Below are 20,808 nucleotides of genomic sequence, written 5' to 3' on the forward strand. Positions count from 1 at the left end.
CTCTGTATCACTTTTTATAATATTAATTTGCGTTACGAATTTAGTGATCAAATGCCTTCCCAGTAAATCATGATAACAATTAGGAGCAGATAAAACTTCATACATTTCAGACCCATCTCCCACTTCTGCTATCAGTGGTTGAATAAAACCACAAATCTTTCCCACTTATCCCCTGAATAATCAGAGACGTTTTTGGCATTTCCCCCCCCCCTTAGGTCTAAGTTTCAGAGTGCATTGAGAGGCCCCTGTGTCCATCAGGAAATGCCTCCTCTCAATGCAGACCCACCCTGAATGTTCTCAAGGGCTCCAGTGTGGAGGGTCCCTGGTGTGATGGGAGCTGTGACAGCCCTGCCAATCCATGTCCATCAAGGGGTGGACTTGCTGGTCCTGAGGGTGCTGCTGTCTGTGCTTGCAGTGTCCTTGTGCCCTGCAGCTGGAGCCCTGGTTCCTTGCCAGGGGCTGTTTGGGTGGGCTCTCCCCTGCCGAGGAGGGCAATGCCTCTGCCAGGTGCTTGTGGCCGAGCCGTGCCCTGGGTGCTGGGGCCCCCTTGGGCCCTGGGGTTGATCCCTCAGGGGCTGTAGGAACTGTGCCCTGGCCTTTGCTTTCAGCTTGGCCTTTTGCTGCTCCCTTCTTGCATTCACCTGCTGTGCCTTTGTGCCCAAGTGCTGCAGGGCCTTCTTGTGCCCCTCCTGCAGCCCCCTCAGTGCCTGTGGGTGCTTGTCTTGCTTTACAAGAGAGGTGTCTGCTCAGGAAGGCAGAAAAAGCCTCTCTTGGAATGGAGAATGCAAATCCCCTCCCTCTTAATTTTTAGACTAGTGAAATGAAGGGGCTCTCGGGCAAAGATATGGGAATAGGAATACCAGTTCTTTACTAGTGTGTATAATAAAGCAAACACCAACAGCTGCGGCACTGACAGCAAACAGAGCCCGGACCCAGTCCCGGCCTTTGGGCTGCGGCGCTTTGCCCTTGTGTGCAGTTTCGCGCACGGCCGGCAGGGGCGCTGGTGGCTCCCGCGGGGCGGGGCAGCGCATCCCTCCCATGGGAACCTCTCAGAACGGAAATAGAGCAATCCCTTCATCTAACTCTTTCACTTTTTAACCTTCTATAGCCTTTCTCCCGTTTTTTGAGAAAGAATTGTGAGAGGGCTGCCTTTTAACTGAGCTCCTAGTGTTTCGATGAGGTGCTTCTTGTGGAGAGAGTTTCCCTAAAAGGCTGGAGCTGTGGTTACCAAGGGGCCGTAACTCAGAGCAGGACGGGGTCAGGGGAGGATATCCCGCCGAGGCTCGGTGGGAGTGTGGGCAGGGTCTGCTCCTGGAATCGGCAGAGGGGGATCTTTCCGTGGAGGCCGAGGCGGAGCGTGGGCGGCCCCCACATGGCTGATGGCGGCTGATCCGGCAGCTGCCGGCAGAGCAAAGGCAGGTGGGAGAGCGCGGCAGCAGCGGCGGTGCCCAGCGCAGGTGGCACGGGCAGGGCAGCCGGGGATGGGATGGCTGGGACCCCCCCTGGGTGGGGTGGGCGCGGTGACCTCGGAGCAGGCGGCAGGACAGAGCAACCCCCATCTTCCCCAGCATGGCCGGCAGAGCGGCCGCGGGCCAGGCAGTGGGAGCAGGGCACACAAATTGAGCGACAGCGCCGGGGCAGGTGGAGCTGCCCTGGGCAGTGAGGCCACACCTGGGATGGAAACCGGGGCAGGCGGAGCTGAGGCAGGCAGCGAGCCGGGACCCGGGACAGGCACGTCGGCTGTGAACGGAGGGGGCAAGACCTGCAGAGGATCCCACTCTCTGATTTTTCCTCTTGTTCCCCTCCCTTTCATTTCTCCTATTTCATTTCTTTTCTTGTTTTTTCTTGGGGTTTTCTGATACTTCAAAGATTTTTATTCTTCTAAAATCTCCTGTGTAACATATGTCATATTCTGTTTCTTCTAGATTAAATGGGTTTTTTTACAAATAAACCCAGAGCCTAGCAAATCTAAACTTCTGCTTTGATACTTTGAAGTGCTCTACTAGCTAACTCGCAACCTCCTAATGTTGTTTTTCTCTTCACCTTTTTATTTATCCTTTGACAAATTAAGCATCTTTCAGTTACTTGCTTGGCCACTCCAAAAATCCCAGTGCACCCATAGTTCCTTTAAAAAATGATCACACAGAGCTTGAGTACCCCAGTTGGTTTTCTGATGCATGTCTTCTAATGTTTTCCTAGTAAGCACATTTTATTAAGTAATTGTTTTCCATCAAGAAGTTTCCATTTCCCTGATTTATCTTGTTCACTTCCAATCTTGTTTAATTCTTTTTTCTCGGCTTCCCTAAACTTTCAGTTTCCCTAAATTTCCAGTTTTTCCTGGTTTGGAGTTAATATTAACATCACTCTTTCAGCTCCATTTTCTGCTGCAGCCTTAGTTTCGTGATCCACCAAATTATTTCCTCTTATTTCTGGGGTCTTTCCCTTTGGGGGTTTCTTAATATGTACTATAACTATCTCTTTTAGGTGATTGTAATGCCTCTAAAACCTCTAAAATAAGTTCCTCATGTACTAGTCCTTTTCTTCTTGAATTAAGTAATCTTTTTCCTTTTCCAAATTTTTTAAAGAAATGTGCTACTCTAAAGCCATACCTTAAATCAGTATATATAGTTCCTTTATTTTGTGTTAAATATTCTAATGCTCTTCTTAAAGTATATAATTCACAAGTTTGAGCTTACAAGTTTAACAGTAATTTCCCTTTTTCCACAGTCTGCATGTTTTTCCCATCAACTACTACATACCCTGTATTTTCTTTTTTTGCAAGGAGTTGTATCTCTGTTAGCTAACATAACTCCCAAAGGACTAAAGGACTATTTTTTTTCATTTTTTTTCCCCTGTGTCCAACTTACTGGTTTTCTGTCTCATTTTTCAAGATCCTATCTATTCATCTTCTGTTTCTGTTTTTCACATTCACTAACAACCTAAATACCACTTTTCTTTCAACTACACTCATGAAAATAAAAAATCTTTTTCTAACACTACTTTTAATACTATACATCTCCCTTGAAGGAAATAGACTGAAGCTTAAAATACAGAATCTACATTACCTATACTTTCATTCGTTTACATTCACTCACTTTTATTTCTCACTCACTTCCACACATTCTTTCCCACTTTCAGGACACAGAGTGGATCCCTGTTGACAGAGAATCGCGGGTCACTGTGGCCCCCCTCACCTTGGGGTGGCCTCTGGGTCTCAGTATCTCCGGGCCTCCTGGGAGGGCCCTGACTCTGCTGCCTCCGGTGCCGTTCACCTGTGAGGCTGATTTATGTGTCACTCACACTCTTTAGCCACGGGCCCCTCACACGCCCTGGGGACAATGGCCTCTTTGCAGGTCACCTGTACCTTATGTCACAGCCCCCACACACCCAGGAGAACAATGGCTTATTTGTGGGTCACACACTCCTCTTTCCACAGCCCCCCTTCCCACCCACCCGGGAAGCTGAGGCTGATTTTGTGTGTGACTCACTCTCACACGCAACAAGACAACAATAAGGTAACTTTTACTTTAACATCACCTATTACAATTTTAGGTGTTTCTGGCCAGTCCTGGTGGTCTTGGATATCCCTCAACCCAGCTGTGTTGTCCAACCCCAGATGCTCTTGGGTGTCGGAGTGTCGGGGGGTAGGATGGTCGGGACGGACAGAGACGAGAGATCTCTGCAGCCAGGTCGTGGAATTGCGGTTTATGGCAAAGGGCCTGGGTGCAGGGCCCTGCTTGGAGCTGCCAGGCACAGCTCGGAGCAGGCCCGAGAGAAGAGAGGGGTAGAGAGGATGAGAGGATGAGAGGGTACGAGAGCAAAAGCGTAAGACAGTAAGGTTCCTGTTATAATACAATAAATCTTCTTCTGTGTTGAATATTCTATTTCTCACTAACCAATCTAGTACAAGATACAAATCCTATAGCATTTACACACAGCCTATAAGAATCATTACATTACCATACTGTGTTACATTTTAAACCCTTAAAACTCCTTTTTGGACCCCTTCTGCTGAGCTAGTAGGGTCTGCTCTGACCCTTGGATCTGTCTGCAAGCAGAGGGAATTGTTTCATCAAAAGGGGATTACCTTCAGCCAGCCATACCATTGTTTTCCAGTTGTTCAGAAACTAAGATATCTCAAAGCTTGCTTTCATTTCAGTCTCGCTTATAGTTTCTATATTGTAAAACTCTTTTGCCTGACAATCATATTTATAAGGCTTTCCCATTTCATCTTCCCCAACACTTTGGCATTTTTTTATCCCTCAGCCCAGCTGTGTGCTCTAATCCCAGATGCTCTTGAGGATATCTTCATTCTGGCAGAATTTTGCTCAACCCTGAATGCTCTTGGAATGTTAGTCCCTCAACCCAGCAAGTTTTAATTCTGGATGCTCTTGGGCACTCTTATCCCTCAATCCAGCAGGTTTTTAGGAGCCCCTTTTGTCCCGTTTCCCAGTGGATTGGGCTCGGAAACTCCTTTGCTCCCTTCCTCCGAGGGGTCCAGCCCCTCTCTGGGACCCAGTCCCAGTTACCCCGGGGGATTCTCTCACTCCTATTAACATTCACTTCGTCTCTTTCCTGGCCGCTTACTGCGGAAAGTCGGAAACGCCGCATGGGAGACTCCAGCACTCACTTGGCAGGTCTGGGACTACCAGCCCTCCTCTCATTCACACACATTCATCCCTCTGTACCTGCCCCCCTGAGAAATACTTGCCAATCCCTTTTCCTTCCCAGGTTCTTCCTGCATATTACTACTCTTAGGGGGCCAATTACCGCGGTTCTAGGGAGCCTTTTCCCCTTCTCTTTGTTTTATTGTCTCCTTTTGTCCACCATAACCTGCATCTGTTGGTCACCCCAGGGGAGACAGAGCGAGGCTGCCAATGGGGCCGAGTGCGCCTTCCCCACTGACTCTCCTAAAGCACCGGCAGTGAGGTGTTAGTAACACCATCCTCTGCTACCAAAATTGTGAAAAATGCCAATCACTTGCTTTTAAAATTTTCAAAGTTTAATGGTAATAAAATGGTTATAAAAAATAGTAATAATATTAGAGTAATAACAATTTGGAGAAATCGAATTAGGACAATATGAGACAACAAATACCAAGAGTTACGGACGTCTGGGTACCTTTTTCTGGGCTGTACGAGCCTGAAAAAGGACACCCGTTAACACAGGATTAACCATTAAAAACAATAGCCTGTTGCATATTCATACACTTCATACATGATGCATAAATTCCATTCAAACACAGGATTCTGTCTGGTCGTTGTCAACTTCTTCCTCTGAAACCTAACAGCAGCTTTGAGGCAGGAAGAAGTTAATTTCTTCTGACAAGAGACCAATAAATTCTTTTTCCCTGAAAGATTTAGGTGTCCTGTGGCTGCTGTCTCGCTGCAAGTCCTTTCTTTAAAAAAGTCTCATACCAAGCATAGTTTCTATTTTAACATTTTTTTAATAACCTAAAACTATATTTAACCCACTACTTAAGAGAATTAATACAGCGTTACTTTCTAACACAAGACATATAATATTCATGTTAATAATTGTGAAAACCCAATCACAAAATATGCATTTTTCAAAAGTATAATCCCACTTACTTCCAGTCTCTCCCCGTATTGTCCCAGCTGCCGCCAGCATGGTTCCAGTTGCTTCCTCAATCAACTCAGTGAGTCCCAGTATGATGCCATTTGCTCCCAGTTGCTCCCAGTCAGGCCCAGTATGGGGGATGATGTGCAAGGTGTGCTCACTGTGACACTCAGTTCCTCTCAGTATTAGTCCAGTCAGTCCCAGTATGATCCAAATTTGGCCCCAGTGTGCTCCCAGTCTCTGCCAGAATAAACCAGTTGTGCTCCACATGGTTCCAGCTGCTCTCTTTCACCCTCATTTTCCTTCTAGTCAGTCCCAGTATATCCCAGGGTACCCCAGTTCCCTGTACCATCTTTCCAGTTCCTTCCAGTAAGATCCCATTTTCTCCCAAGCACTCCAAGTCAGCCTCAGTGTAGTGGCCCTCACTGCCAGTATGATCCTAGCCATCCTCAGCACCTTCCCAGTTCATCCCAGTATATCCCATTTACCCCTAACATGGTCTCAATTGCCCCCCCCCCCCCCAGGCTCCTACTCACTCCCAGTGTGATCTCAGCATGATCCCAGTATGATGGCAGTATGGAGTCAGTACAAACTCAGTACAATCCCAGTATGATGCCAATAGGATGTCAGTAGAAAGCCAGTAAAGTCCCAATCACTCCCAGTATGATCCCAGAATGATCCCAGTGTCCATCAGTGCGATCACAGTCTGCCCTGGCATGGCAATATGATCCCAGTATGATGTCAGTACAAACCCAGTACAGTCCCAGTATGATCCCAGTATGATATCAGTACAAACCCAGTACAGTCCCAGTCACTCCCAGTACAATCCCAGTATATCTGTACAAACCCAGTACAGTCCCAGTCACTCCCAGTACGATCCCAGTCCAGCCCAGTCCCTGGCAGTGCTGCCACTGCTGGGATCCCCCAGCCCTGTGTGCGTTCCTACCCGGTGGATGTGCCGAGAGGAGCCCCAAGGGCTGGCAGTGCCCAGGCAGGGTACCCAGCAAGGCCCAGTTTGGATGTGCAGGGCCCAGTTTGGATGTGCAGCCCCCAGTTTGCCCAGTTTGCATCTCTTTTTGCCCGGGCTGGGTTCCCCCCGCCCGCAGCGGCTGGGAGCAGCCGAGAGCCCCGCGCTGCCCATCCCGACCTGTCCCGGCTCCATCCCCGCTCCTGCCGCGGGCTGCGAGGGCTGCGGGAACGGGGCAGTGAGGGTGTGGCTGCTGCTGGGGGAGGAGGAGGAGGCAGGGAAGGGCAGGGATGAAGGGGGAGGAGGAGGTGGGGTTAGGGAGGAGGAGCACGGGGAGGGATGGAAGAGGAGGGATGAAGGCAGAGAGAGAGCAACGATGGAAGAGGAGAAGGAGGTGGGAATAAGACAGAGGGGGAGGAGGAGTGCAGGGGATGGAAGGGGAGGAGTGGGAGGAAGAGGAAGAGGAGGGACAAAGGCAGATGGAGGCTGAGCTGAGGGAACCACGCTGTCAATCCCTGCCTGAATTCGCAGCCCCCACCTGTGGGATCATCGCCCCCCATCGCGCCGGTGAGCGGGGAGGGGGAGCTCGGCCCGGATGTCCCGGGGGGTCCCTGGGTTGGGGTTTTGGGGGATGTTTGGAGAATGAAGAAGTCGAAGGCTGAGCGGAAAAGGCCCCTTTGGGGGACATCGGGGGGTGGCGGTGGTGGCTGCCGGCAGAGGCAGCCTGGAGGAGCAGAGCCCTGTGTCCCCCAGGAGCCCAAAGTGGGGAGCCCAGAGAGGGGGGAGCGCCGCCATTGGCGGGAGCCTCAAGAGCCTGGAGAGGGGCAGGGGGGACTCTTTGGAGCCGCTGCAGCCCAGAGCAGAGAATGAGGGGAGAAGGGAGCCCGGGAGCCCAAACAGCCCCAGCATCCCGAAATGGGGAGAGCGAAGCGGGGGGAGCTTTTGGCATTGCTGGGACTGCCAGAAGCCTGGGCAGGGTGGACACAAGGCACAAGGAGGACCCCGAATGCAAGCGTGACCCCCAGCAGCTGGGACAGGGAGGAACCCCTGAAAAGCAGAGGTGAGGGACCAGGGATGGGGAACTCCTGGGAGGCTTTTTCAGGGCTGAATCTGGGTGTTTGGGAGGTTTTTCTGGAGCCCAGATGGCCAGTGACTTGTAGAGATGGACTTGGGCAGAGGGAACTTCAAACACAACATTCTCATCCCTTTTTTTCCCCAAACCAGGATTGCCCTTTGCCAACCTCTGGGAGGCTGCGAGGAAGAGGAAGATGCCCCAGGACAATGAGGCAGGTGAGGAGGAAGTCAGTGTCTCTGGATTCTTAAAATCAGAGGGTTTTGGGAAAGCTGCAAAAGACAAGCCTCAGAGACATTAGAACTGATTTGAGCTTTGCAGCAGCCATAAGATTGGTCAGCAGAGTAATTATATAAGAAGTAGAAATTAGGGAGAAATAGAACAATGGTCTGTGTGCATTAACGCTTATCTAGAATAACTCCCTAACCTGTGGAAAAGTGTATCTAGCAAGATATTGGGAAGTTCCAAGATTAATAATGGAGCTCTGTGCATTGTGTTTTAAGGCTTACAAGCAGGTATTGTACTTGAAATAAGCAAGCATTGTTTTAACTGTCAATGTGCTTATAGTGCTTGGATAGAACTACTGTCAATATGCTTTTGCTTTGCATGATTGGTCAAAAACCTTTTGAAGTAAGTTTTAACGTTAAATTCTTTATCTGCTACCTGTGATGTGAGCTGCTGACATCTTGCCATTGTCATAACCAAGTAATGAGACAGATGTTGGAAAATAACACAGCTCAGGACGCATTCCTAGCAGCCCAGTCCTGTTGGTGATTTGTGCACAGCCCCGAGCTGGCGATGAGTGCCGCTTTCCCCTCTGTGCTGCTCCATCTCCCAGCCCAGCCTGGCCCCGGCTGCAGCTCAGGCCTGGGGGGATCTCCTTGCCCTTGCCTGTGGCACGGAGGCAAATCCCATCCTGTCCTTGTCCTTCCTTTCCCAGAGCAGGAGCTGAGCATGGAGAGCAGGGAGGACAAATGCCCGCGGCCGAACCTGGTGGAAGAGGCCGTTTTGAGCGGCTCCACGGCGCAGGAAGCCAATGGGGAGGAAAAGCCCCGGAGATGCCGCATGAGGAGGGGCTGCAAACGCAGCTGGCGGGGATCTGAGGGGGAAAGAGCCAGCCTGGGCCGGGAAGGCGGCCGGAGATGGAGCCAGAGCTCGGAGCTGGTGCTCTATGAGCAGCTCCATGATGGGGAGAAGCCCCACACGTGCGTGGAGTGTGGGAAGAGCTTCAGGTAGAACTCCAACCTGATCAGGCACCAGAGGATCCACACTGGGGAACGGTCCTACGAGTGTGGGGAGTGTGGGAAGAGCTTCAGCGTGAGCTCCAGCCTTATCATGCACCAGAGGATCCACACTGGGGAACGGCCCTACAAGTGTGGGAAGTGTGGGAAGAGCTTCAACCTGAGCTCCCACCTGATCAGCCACCTGAGGACCCACACTGGAGAAAGGCCGTACAAGTGTTCCGAGTGTGGGATGTGCTTCAGTCAGAGCTCTAACCTGATCACGCACCAGAGGACCCACACTGGGGAGAGGCCCTATGAGTGTTCCAAGTGTGGGAAGAGTTTTAAGACCAGCACCATTCTCCTCCGGCACTATCTGAGTCACACAGAGGAGAGACCCTTCCAATGCCCCGACTGCAGGAAGGGATTCAAGCACAAGTCCGCTCTCATCAGACACCAGCGCATCGACACGGGGGAGAGGCTCTATGAGTGTGATAAATGCAGGAAGAGGTTTCAGACCAGCTCCCATCTCCTCCAGCACTATCAGAGTCACACAGAGGAGAGGCCCTTCCAATGCCCCGACTGTGGGAAGGGATTCAAGCGCAACTCCACCCTCGTCAAGCACCGGTGCATCCACACTGGGGAGAGGCCCTACGAGTGTCCCCAGTGTGGGAAGAGCTTCTCACAGAGCTCTAACTTGACCCAACACCAACGGAGGCACCGGTAAGGGAAGCCCTGTGAGTGCCCCGAGTGCGGGCAGAGCTTTGTGCGCTGCTCCAGCTCCATCCCCCACTGGAGGAGGCACTTTGGGCACAGCCCTGGTCACTCACATTCCCTGTGATCCATGTTGGGAACACACCTGGCTGCTTCGCCTTTTGGTTTGGCCTCTGCTTCACCTTCATCCTTTAAAAACACCCAAAACTGGGTTAAATGAAGGAAATTCATCGAGTATATCTGACGTTGCATAATTTCTCAGTTGTTTTAGAGGGAATTTAGGATTTGGGGATGTTTTCTGTGTGGCGTGCTGCTGTTGCTAAGAGGCAGGAATTTGATCTCACCCTTCTTGTGTTGCTAAGAACTCCTCCCCCGACCCAAACCCCTACTCCACCCTTGGGATACCCTATAAAAACTCCATGGCCCTGCCTTTCCCCTGCCTTTGGGGGTTAAGAAATGGATTCCCAAAGGATCAGCCCTATTCCCACTGGATTCCAAAGGATCAGCCTCATTCTCCACTGGATTCCTAGAGGGCAAAGCTTTTCCCAGTGGATTCCCAGAGGATCAGCCCTTTCCCCACTGGGTTCTTAGAGGATCAGCCTTTTTCTGGCCAGATTCCAAAAATTTCAGCTTTTCCCACTGGATTCCCAAAGGAACACCCTTTTTTCCACTGTATTTCCTGATTGTCCACCTTTTCCCTCTGGATTCCCTGAGGACAAATATTTGCCCACTGGATTCCCAGAGGATCAACCTTTTTCACTGGATTCCCAGAGGATTCTGACTGTCACTAGTTTTTGTTTTTTTGTACTACTGCATTTGTATTTTCAATTTTTTCTAATAAAGAACTGCTATTTCTACTCCCATATCTTTGCCTGAGAACCCCTTAATTTCAAAATTAATTAATGTAATCATCGTCATCTATTGGAAAAAAGGCTCCCAATGTTACCAGTTGGATTGTGCCTGGGCCAGTCTGACCCTCGCTGCTGGGCCAAAGGCAGCAACTGCGGTGTATCACCCCAGAGATACCTTGGCTTGCTGGTAGTTGCAGCTGGGCACTGAACAAGTCCAGGCTTGTTGGAACCCCGTTACCTCAGGAGGAATAGCTTCAGGCAATGGTGAAGAGAAAAAGGAGAGGATTCTGCTGGAGGGTTTAATGTCCAGAGGTTTATTCCATGGTTACAGAGGTCTGAACATGAGCAACTGATCCAACAGAATCCCGGCCGCATGGTCTGATTCACCTTTTAAGCTCAGGGACAGGGGGAGGGGAGGTACAGGTGAGCCACCAACCAGGTGAGAGGGGCAGGGTCTCAGGGGAAGATGACACCCAGACAGGCCAATGACCTCCAGGCCTGAGGGGCATCCTTTGAACTTGACTAACCACACGACGCCTTGCTGGAATGTTAAGTCTGAGTGACAGGACTCACTCAGCATGGGGGTAAGGGGGAAGGGATAGACGTATAGGCACACCTGGGAAAGTGACCTGGAAGGCCAAAATGGGACATTACAGCACACCACAACATATCCCCCTAGTTTTGTTTAAAAAGAAGAGGACTGTGTTTGTTTAGTCCAAAAACAATGCTAAAAGCTACAATAACTAAAATAAACAGCACTAAAAACACAGTTTTCAGAATAGATCCCAACCAGCCCGAGAGTCCCCAGCTATTGAACAGTCCATTCAGCCAGTTGTCAGTTTCTCTGTTGATGTCCAAGAACGTTTGTCAAGGTAGTCCATATGTGGTTTGGGCTGAGGAACTATGCAGGAGGTCACAGGTGGGATGATCACGAGTAGGACGAGAAGCAGGCTCAGTCTCATGGCGTCTCGAGGCTACACACGAACAGTGGGATCTAAACTGGCACAAAAACTTGAAACAAACATATATTATAAACTATTCCAGATAGGAGGCTTAAATGGAAATTCCTCCAGAGAACGCGTGCGGCGTTTTCTTCTCCAGGCAGCATGAGCAACCTGGGGTGCTTCTGTAGATTTCTCTGAGACCTTGGGAACATAGGGCTTTACCCATTTGGAAGGAACCCACCTTAAACCAGAGGGGGTGGACACACAGGCGTATCCACGTCCCCAAGTAACCAATTTGTATGGTCCCACCATTTTCCAAGTCTCAGGGTCCTTTACTAAAACCGGAGGTTTTTCTTTCATTAACCTATGATTGCTCCCCCCAAAGTGGCGTAGGATGGGTGGGTTCAGGCTGTCAAAAGAATAATTCAGAAAATTGATTGTGAATAGCGCCCTGGATAACCGGATGTGGGGAGGTTCCACCTTCAGAACCTGTTGTTGCTGGTTCAGGACCCTTTTAATATCACAGTGAGTTCTTTCTACAATGGCTTGACCTGTAGGGGAGTAGGGGATGCCAGTTTTGTGCTCTAATCCCCATTGCTGCAGGAAGCTCCCGAATTCCTTGGATTTGTAAGCAGGCCCATTATCAGTTTTCAGCTCCTTGGGGATGCCCATGAAAGAAAACGCCTGTAAGAGGTGCTTAATAGCATCAATAGATGATTCTCCTGTGTGGGCAGAAGCATAGACCGCTCCAGAAAAGGTATCTACACTAACGTGAACATATTTCTGCCGTCCAAAAGACTGTATGTGTGTTACATCTGTTTGCCACAGTTCACAACTGTTCAGTCCCCTTGGGTTTGCTCCTGTACTCACTGTAGGGAGTGCATGTTGTTGGCAATTTGGGCACGTGGCCACAATCGCTTTGGCCTGTTCTCGAGTGATGTTAAACTGACGAACCAGGCCAGGTACATTTTGGTGGAAAAGCTGGTGACTGATTTTTGCCTGTTCAAAAACATTTGGGACAGTGGCCATCACTGCAGGTGCAGCAAGAGCATCTGCCCTTCTGTTGCCTTCAGCAATAAACCCTGGCAAGTCAGTGTGTCACCTGACATGCATCACATAAAATGGTTGCTCTCGGTGAGTGACTAACTTTACCAGTTTTGAGAGCAATTCGAAAAGTGTGATGTTAGACACATCTTGCAGTATTGCTTGATCTGCCCTGGATACTACTCCTGCCACGTATGCAGAGTCTGTAATCAGATTAAATGATTCTGAGAACCTTTCAAAGGCCCTAACAACCGCAGCCAATTCAGCAACCTGAGGTGAACCTTCCACCTCAGCAATGTCTGTCTCCCACTGCTGGGTTTGAGGATCCTTCCAAGTCATAACGGACTTGTGGGACCTCCCGGATGCATCTGTGAAGACAGTTAGAGCCCTTTTTAAAGGTCTCCTACTTAGAGCACTTCTCAGTTTTAAGGTAAATTGAACATCTTGTTCGAACAATTTGTGAGCGGGCCGCACTACCGAAATTTGTCCTGAGTAGGAATCCAGAGCAAACTGCAACACTTCATTTTCTTGAAACAATAGTTCCAGTATTTTCATAGTATTTTGACCTGATTTTAACTCAACTGGAATGTGAATGCACTTAAAATCACATCCTGCTAACTCCCTGATCCGGGTCCTTGCTTTTCGGATCAGTTCTGCTACCAGCTCCTGAGGCTTTGTCAGTCTCTTGGACCTTTTGTGACTGAGGAAAACCCATTCTAAGATAAAGAGAGGGTCCCTCTGGTCCTGGTCCTTTTTTTGTGTGTTCTTTGCCTTAGGTGTTTGTTTTTCCTCCCACTGGAAAATAATTCCATGGAGGTGTGGCAACTTACCTAGAATGATAAATTTGAATGGCAGGTCAGGCCGGCATCGGTTGGCCTGTCTTGTGGACATTGCAATCTGAACCTTTTCTAGAGCTTTCCGTGCCTCTGGGGTAGTAGACCTAGGAGCACCTGGGTCCTCTCCCCCTTTCAATAAATTGAAAAGAGGGGCAAGGTCTTCATTAGTCAGACCGAGCCATGGTCTTACCCAATTCAAAGACCCACACAACTTGTGGACATCCGCAAGGGTCTTGATCCTTGGATTGATTTCTAGTTTTTGAGGAACAATGGTCCTATTTCCAATTTCTAAGCCCAAATACTTCTAAGGTGGCATCTTTTGAATTTTCTTTTCCTGGAGCTCGAACCCTGCAACAATCAATGCATCGATCGTTAGGTCAAGCGCATGCGTGAGTAAATCATCATTGGGGGCACACACAAGGATATCATCCATATAATGATAGATAATGGCTTTCTCTGCGGCTGCACGTACTGGGGAAAGCAGGGAAGAGACATACCACTGGCAGATAGCTGGAGATACCTTTAATCCCTGAGGAAGAACCGTCCAGTGGTACCTTTTCATAGGGGATTCCATATTAATAGAAGGAACTGAGAATGCAAAACGCGGTGCATCGTCAGGGTGCAAGGGGATTTGGAAAAAACAATCCTTAATATCAATAACAGCTAATTTCCAATCTTGGGGAAGCATTGTTGGGGATGGCATACCAGGTTGGGGAGAACCCATATCTTCAATTACATTATTAATTTGTCGGAGGTCGCAGAGGAGCCGCCATCTCTTTTTGTCAGCTTTTTGGATGACAAACACTGGAGAGTTCCATGGGGACATGGTCTCCACAATGTGGCCCTTTTTTAGTTGCTCTTTCACTAGTTCCTCAAGCACCTTTATTTTTTGTTTACTGAGCAGCCACTGTTTTACCTGAACTGGTTTATCCGTTTTCCACTTCAGTTTTTGGGTGGGGCGCTGTTGTTTAGTGACTGCTGTACAAATATGCTGTGGAGAGTCTGGAATATCAATTGTGACACCCCACTGGGCCATCAAATCTCTCCCTAACAAAGGTTCTGAATAATCTAACACAAATGGACGGATATTTGCCAATTGTCCGTTTGGTCCCTCAAATTGAATAATGCTTTTGGATTGTCTTGCCAATTGCAGACCTCCTACACCTTGAAGGTGACCGGCAACATTTTGCAAAGGCCAATGTGCTGGCCAGTCTTGTACTGGAATCACTGTGCAGTCTGCACCTGTGTCTACAAGCATCTCAATGCGTTTAGACTCCCCACCCCCACTGACATTACACCATAATTTGGGTTTGTCTTTCCCAATAACTTGTACTCGGACGACTGTGGGCCCATGTTTTTTGATATTTTCAGGTAAAGATGGCACAGGGATAGCTTGTGCAACAATTTGTCCCTTGGGAAGAAACAGGGGTGGGTGGAAACAATGCAGGCCGAGAACGAATTGCTCAGGATCTGATGTTGTCATTCCTGGAGCAATTTCGATCTCTTGTGGTGTGTGTTTGGTGTCCCCAATGACGATGTACTTACAACGAATCCGGTTCCAAGTACCTTTCTGTTCAGGATTTACAGACACAAAATGCCAATCAGTGTCCTCCAGATGGAGTGACTCAGTCAGCTGCAACCTGTAAGGCTCATTGACAGAAGACGTGGTTAACACAGGATCACCTAAATCATACACAGTCTTTGAAGCACCTGCTTCACTTACACAAACATTAATATTATCGCGCGCTTGATTTGTTTTGCTACCCTTATTCCCTTGGCCTGCTCTTTTTGTGTCTGTGCGCCTGGCAGGCCGGCGCTCCCCTTTCAGTTTTTTTGTTGTTGTTCACCCCCAGGGAGGGCTTGTAGTTCTCCTCCCCTGCCATTTCTAAATTCATCAAATTCCCTTTTCAGGGGGCACTGGTTACTCCATTGCCCTAGGTTGTTACAAAGCAGGCATGGTTTTGTGTGCTCAACCATTGCTGGTCTCCGCTGCTGCCCAGGGTACTGCTGTGCTGAAGGAAAAGGCGCAGGGCTGGCAACGGCGACACGCTGAGGTGGTCTTGGCAGCAGCCTTGGTCTGGTGTCTTCAGCCACACTCATCAGAGGCACTTTCCTGTTACACACTAGGAGCATATCTTTTAAGGTTGGAGAAGGTTCGATAGGAAGGCTCAGGATTGCTGCCTGACACTGTTTATTTGCATTTGTAAATGCCATTTCTTCTAAAATTGCTTCCCTAGCATTCTCTTTTTTAACTTGTATTTCAATAGCTCTAGTTAACCTTTCTACAAATTTCAAAAAAGGCTCTGATGGTAGCTGTTTAATTTTACTATAGGGCTCAAAAGGCCCCTCAGGTTGTAGGGAAAAGAATGCTTTTTCAGCTGCTTCTTTTACTTTCTCGAGTGTTTCTGCAGGAATTGCAGTAGCTTGGATTGGGGGAGAAGACCATTGGCCCTCACCACAGAGGTGCTCAATGGTGATAGGGTTACCACTGTTGTCTTTGGCTGTGTTTGGATCAGAATGCAAGCCTGGGAGAGCATCATTCAGCATTTGTTTCCATGCTATTTCCCATAATTTGAATTCCGTGGAGGTCATGAGACAGGAAAAAAGCTGTTTTAAATCATGTGGAATCACTACAGTCCTATTCAATTCAGAATTTAAAAGGCCACGGAAATATGGACTGTGTGGACCATATTCTTTATGAGATTTACAGATCTCTTTAATCAATTGTCGTCCAAAAGAACTCCAATTAGCAGTTGGAGCTGCTCCCCCCTGAGCAGCAGGCTGAAAGGTAACAGGAGCCAGTGACAACATGGGACTATGCACTGAATCTGCTGTTCCCTGCTCTGTATCCCTTGAAACAGAAGCATTGGGATCACAGCTACAGGTTTGGGGAATGGCAGTGGGTGTGTCCCCACCGTGGGAACCCGGGGAGGGGGCGGGGACGCAACGGGTACAGGGGGTGGGGACAGGGGGCCGGCAAGGGGCGGGGACACTGTGGGAACAAGAGGCGGAGTCAAGGGGCAGGCAGGGGGCGGGTATACCTGGTGACATCATGTCAGCAGACGCCCCCTGGGAGGAGTAGAGGGGTGGAGCTGAGGGTACTGCAGGAAAGGGAGGGGGAGGGGGAAAGGTATCACGAGGAACAGGAGGAGAGGGGGATGGGGCTGGAGTTTCGGGATGCTTGAGAGGATTTTGGGAAGAAGAAGACCAGGTTTGGGAAGATGCCACGTGGCATCCACCATCTTGTGGACCCCCTGGGGACTGGGGGCCATTTTGGGTATCACTACTCTCTGCAAAGCTAACACGTGCTCTGGGTTTCAGAGGAGGGGACACAGGGGATTGGGAAAGGTTCCACGCAGCCTGGCCAGGGCCTTGTGGACAGGGCAACTCAGGCATTTTACCAAGTTTTGGGTAAAGAGGTTTAGGGGTTTTAGAGCTAGGAGAGGGAGAAACAGGGAGAGCAGAGGTACATGGCTTTACATTTGACTTTTTCTCCATTTCTTTTTGTTTGAGCAATGCGGTTCAAATTTGTAAACTCCAAAACACAAATTTAGCTGAGGGTGCATTGCCAGATTGTCCTAAGGTTATCAATACATTCCCAACTTTATCCCAGAATTGAATATTGTGGATTTCTTCAGGGGAGATTTGTGGGAAGTGGAGGAAAAGCCATCTTACAAACTGTTTCAATTTTCCCTTTGAGAACTTCACATTCCACTGTCTAAAATGCTAACAATATTATAAAACACTCCTTTTTGTACAATGCTGAGTTTCAAACCCATGTTAGATGTAAAAAGCAAAGTACTAAATCCCGCCTGACCAAAAACAAAGCTAAAATTAGCTACCGATTTAAAAAAAAACCCACAGATGGAAGGCGATAACGAGCCGACAAAAGCTTCACAATGCAGCTGTATATACTGCTTTTAAAATTCCCGGGCAGCAGCAGCAGGGCACACCCTGCCGAGCCGAGGCAGAAACAAAGCCTCCCCCACCGTGGAATTCAGCCCCCCCTGCGGAGCAGAGAGAGCAGCCACGCCACGTGGCAAGCCAAAACCGGGGCCCCTGCGCCGCGTCTGCAGAGAACCCCCCCTTCCCCCACAGAGAGCTGAGAAAGAGAGTCCCCCGCGGCAAGAGAGCCGAGAGCCCCCCCTTCCCCGCACACAGAGAGAGAGAGAGAGAGAGAGATCCCCCAACCACGTGGAGAGAGCCGAGCACGCGGCACTGCAGAGCTGGGGGGAAGGGCAGAGCACTCCCGCTCCCGCGCAAATTCCAAAAGACAGCAAAACACGCGGCAGAAAGCTAATAGCTACAACGCAATGAATTCCCGTCTGTGGGGCTGCGCAGCCAAAAATGCAAAAGCAAAAAGGAACAGAACTCACGGCAGAGTCTGTTTTTGAGCTCCTGCTCTAACGAGAGCAGAGATACTCACCCGAAATGGAAGCTGTAGCTGGCTGGGTACAGGCAGGTCTCTTCACCGGAACAGGACCTCTCTGTGGGCGAGAGAGGCTCCCCTGTCCTCCCTCTGGAAAATCTGCTCACCAGAAAGGAGCTGGGCTTTCCAGAGGCGCCGAACAGTCCACGAAACTTCTTCTGGGAATATTCCCAAAGTCTCTAGCCGAGGGCAATGCAACCAAAGCCCTTTTCAGCTGGATGCACGGCTGCCAGAAGCTTCTCCAAGGTGCTGCAGGTCCGTCTCGGGCTGCAGAGTCGCTTAGCCCACCCAGGGACGCCAAATATTGGAAAAAAGGCTCCCAATATTACCAGTTGGATTGTGCCTGGGCCAGTCTGACCCTCGCTGCTGGGCCAAAGGCAGCAACTGCGGTGTATCACCCCAGAGATACCTTGGCTTGCTGGTAGTTGCAGCTGGGCACTGAACAAGTCCAGGCTTGTTGGAACCCCGTTACCTCAGGAGGAATAGCTTCAGGCAATGGTGAAGAGAAAAAGGAGAGGATTCTGCTGGAGGGTTTAATGTCCAGAGGTTTATTCCATGGTTACAGAGGTCTGAACATGAGCAACTGATCCAACAGAATCCCGGCCGCATGGTCTGATTCACCTTTTAAGCTCAGGGACAGGGGGAGGGGAGGTACAGGTGAGCCACCAACCAGGTGAGAGGGGCAGGGTCTCAGGGGAAGATGACACCCAGACAGGCCAATGACCTCCAGGCCTGAGGGGCATCCTTTGAACTTGACTAACCACACGACGCCTTGCTGGAATGTTAAGTCTGAGTGACAGGACTCACTCAGCATGGGGGTAAGGGGGAAGGGATAGACGTATAGGCACACCTGGGAAAGTGACCTGGAAGGCCAAAATGGGACATTACAGCACACCACAACAGTCATCATCATCATCATCATCATGAAAGGGAGGCTGTTTTCGTTTTCCATTTCAGTGGAGGCTTCTGAAGTGGGGAGACACCCAGAAGGAATGGGCCATGTAAGATAGTTCCTGAAATATGTAGATTAGTTTATGGATATGCATGAGGGTCTATGAATATGCAACAGGCTGATGTAATTAAACCAGATTAATTAAGGGGTGTCCCTGAAAATAACTGGGGGGTCTTGGTGGCCATAACAACCTTTGCTTTACGGTCCTTTTCTCCCATTACATCAGCCTGTTTCATGTTAATAGGCTTTTCGCGTATCCATAAACTACTTTACATATTCCAGGAACAAAATTGGCTTCATCCTGTTTGAGGGTCCCATCCCCCTCCTAGCTCAATTTTGGGGTCCCACCCCCCTCTTTTCCCTGCTCTCCCTCCCCTTTCTGATCGTTCCCCCAATCCCCTCCCCCATGTTGGTTTTGGGGGCTCCAGGCCCCTCCTGCTCCGTTTTGGGCTCCCGACCCCATTTTGGATTAATTTGGGGTCCCCAGCCCATCCCCAGGGTCACTTTCCCCCCCTCCCCAAATTGCGCTCCTGGCAACTGATGAGTCATCAGCAAGACAGTCTCTGATTGGCTGGAAATTACCCCCCCCCTTCCCAACCCCCGCGATCTCTGAGTATTTACCGCAGTGAGAGGCCTTGGTTTGTGCCTGGCAAGTGATGAGTCAGAGTCGGGCCAGGCGCTGATTGGCTGAAAATCGCTGAGTGGGGCCACTGCTCTGAGTTTGAGCCCAGCAAGTGGATCGTCATCAGTGCCGCGCATTCTGATTCGTCGGGATCTGTTTATGGGTGGGGACGGGAGGAACTGGGGTAAATTGGGGTTTCTTTGGGTTAATTTAGGGTTTGTTTGGGGTTTATTTATGGACTATTTGGGGTTTATCTGGGTTTTACTTGGTTATTTCTGTTTATTTGGTGTTATTTGGGTTTATTTGGAAGTATTTTGGTTTGTTTGGGTTTATTTGGGCTTATTTGGAATTATTTGGGGTTCTTGGGAGTTATGTTTTTGTTTGGTTTTTTTTGGGTTATTTGGATTTGTTTGGGGTTATTTGGGGCATTTTCAGGTATTTGGGGTTTTTTGGGTGTTCTTTGGGGTTTATTTCGAGTGTTTTGGGGTTATTTAGGTTTTTTGGGGTCATGTAGGGTCAAAAAACCTGGGAATGTTTCTCCTGCAAAAATCCAGGAATTTTTCCTTAAAAATCTGAGAGTTTTTCCCCAGAAAACCGGGAAAGTCCTTTAAAAAAATCCCAGCCAATTAAAAAATTTAAAAATTTCCGAGCCAATAGCAGCACACCCCACTCCAAACCATCCAATCACCATGCTTCATCTCCCAAACTAACGAATCATGGCGCACCCCACCCCAAACCAACCAATCACCGTGGGTATTCCCTCAGGAACACCGGCCTTCCCGTGCACGGATCCAGCCAATCACCGCATGCCTCCCCACCGCCCACCTCTCGCGCGCCAAATCAACCAATCACCGCAGGTCTCCCCTCAGCTACTCCCGCCTCTCTTGAGCTGAACCAACCAATCACCACGCGCCTCCCCTCGGCAAAGCCCGCCTCCCTCGCCCCTCTCCTGTCAATCACCGCGCCCTCTATCAAACCAACCACTCACCGGGCGTCTCCCCTAAGCAACTCCCGCCCTCCCCGCGCGTCTCCAACCAATCAGAGCCGAGCCCAAAGCAGCGCCCCCTGACCCCGGGGCCGGGCATGGAGCGGGCGCCCCCTATTCCCCCCCCCCCCGGGACCCCCTCAGGGACCCCCGGGAGCCGCCCCGGGCTCAGGCGGGTCCTGCCGGAGGCGCTGGAGAGAGCGGGGGAGGCGCTGGGAGAGGACGGAGGGCTCCGGGAGCTGCTGAGGAGGCGCAGGGACAGCTGAGGGGTCCTGGAGGGGTCATGAGAGGAATTTGGGGAGGGGTCTTGAGGAGGTTTGGGGGGCATTTGGGGAGGGTCTGGGGGGAACTTGAGGGTGTTTTAGCAGGGTCTGGGGGTGCTGGGGGGGCTTTGGAGGGGAATTTGGGGAGAGGTCCTCGGGGGGTGTCACCATCCGTCCTCACGGACAAGTTTCGTGATGGTTTGTGGACTTGATCTCAGGGTGCAAAAAGAACTGACACGGTACAAGGGGGTTTGCAATGATAATCAATACAAATGCACCTTTATTGAATGAGCACAGCAAAATGCGATAGAGGGATTAAGGGAGAGAAA

At 49.9% G+C, this 20,808-nt stretch overlaps 1 pseudogene; it reads left to right on the forward strand.

The window, feature by feature from the left end:
• Window positions 1-20,808, forward strand: part of LOC132085559 (zinc finger protein 850-like) — a 280,143-nt pseudogene that overhangs the window by 144,977 nt on the left and 114,358 nt on the right.

Source organism: Ammospiza nelsoni, chromosome 31 (genome assembly GCF_027579445.1).
Source record: "Ammospiza nelsoni isolate bAmmNel1 chromosome 31, bAmmNel1.pri, whole genome shotgun sequence".
In the NCBI taxonomy this organism is placed as follows: Eukaryota; Metazoa; Chordata; class Aves; order Passeriformes; family Passerellidae; genus Ammospiza; species Ammospiza nelsoni.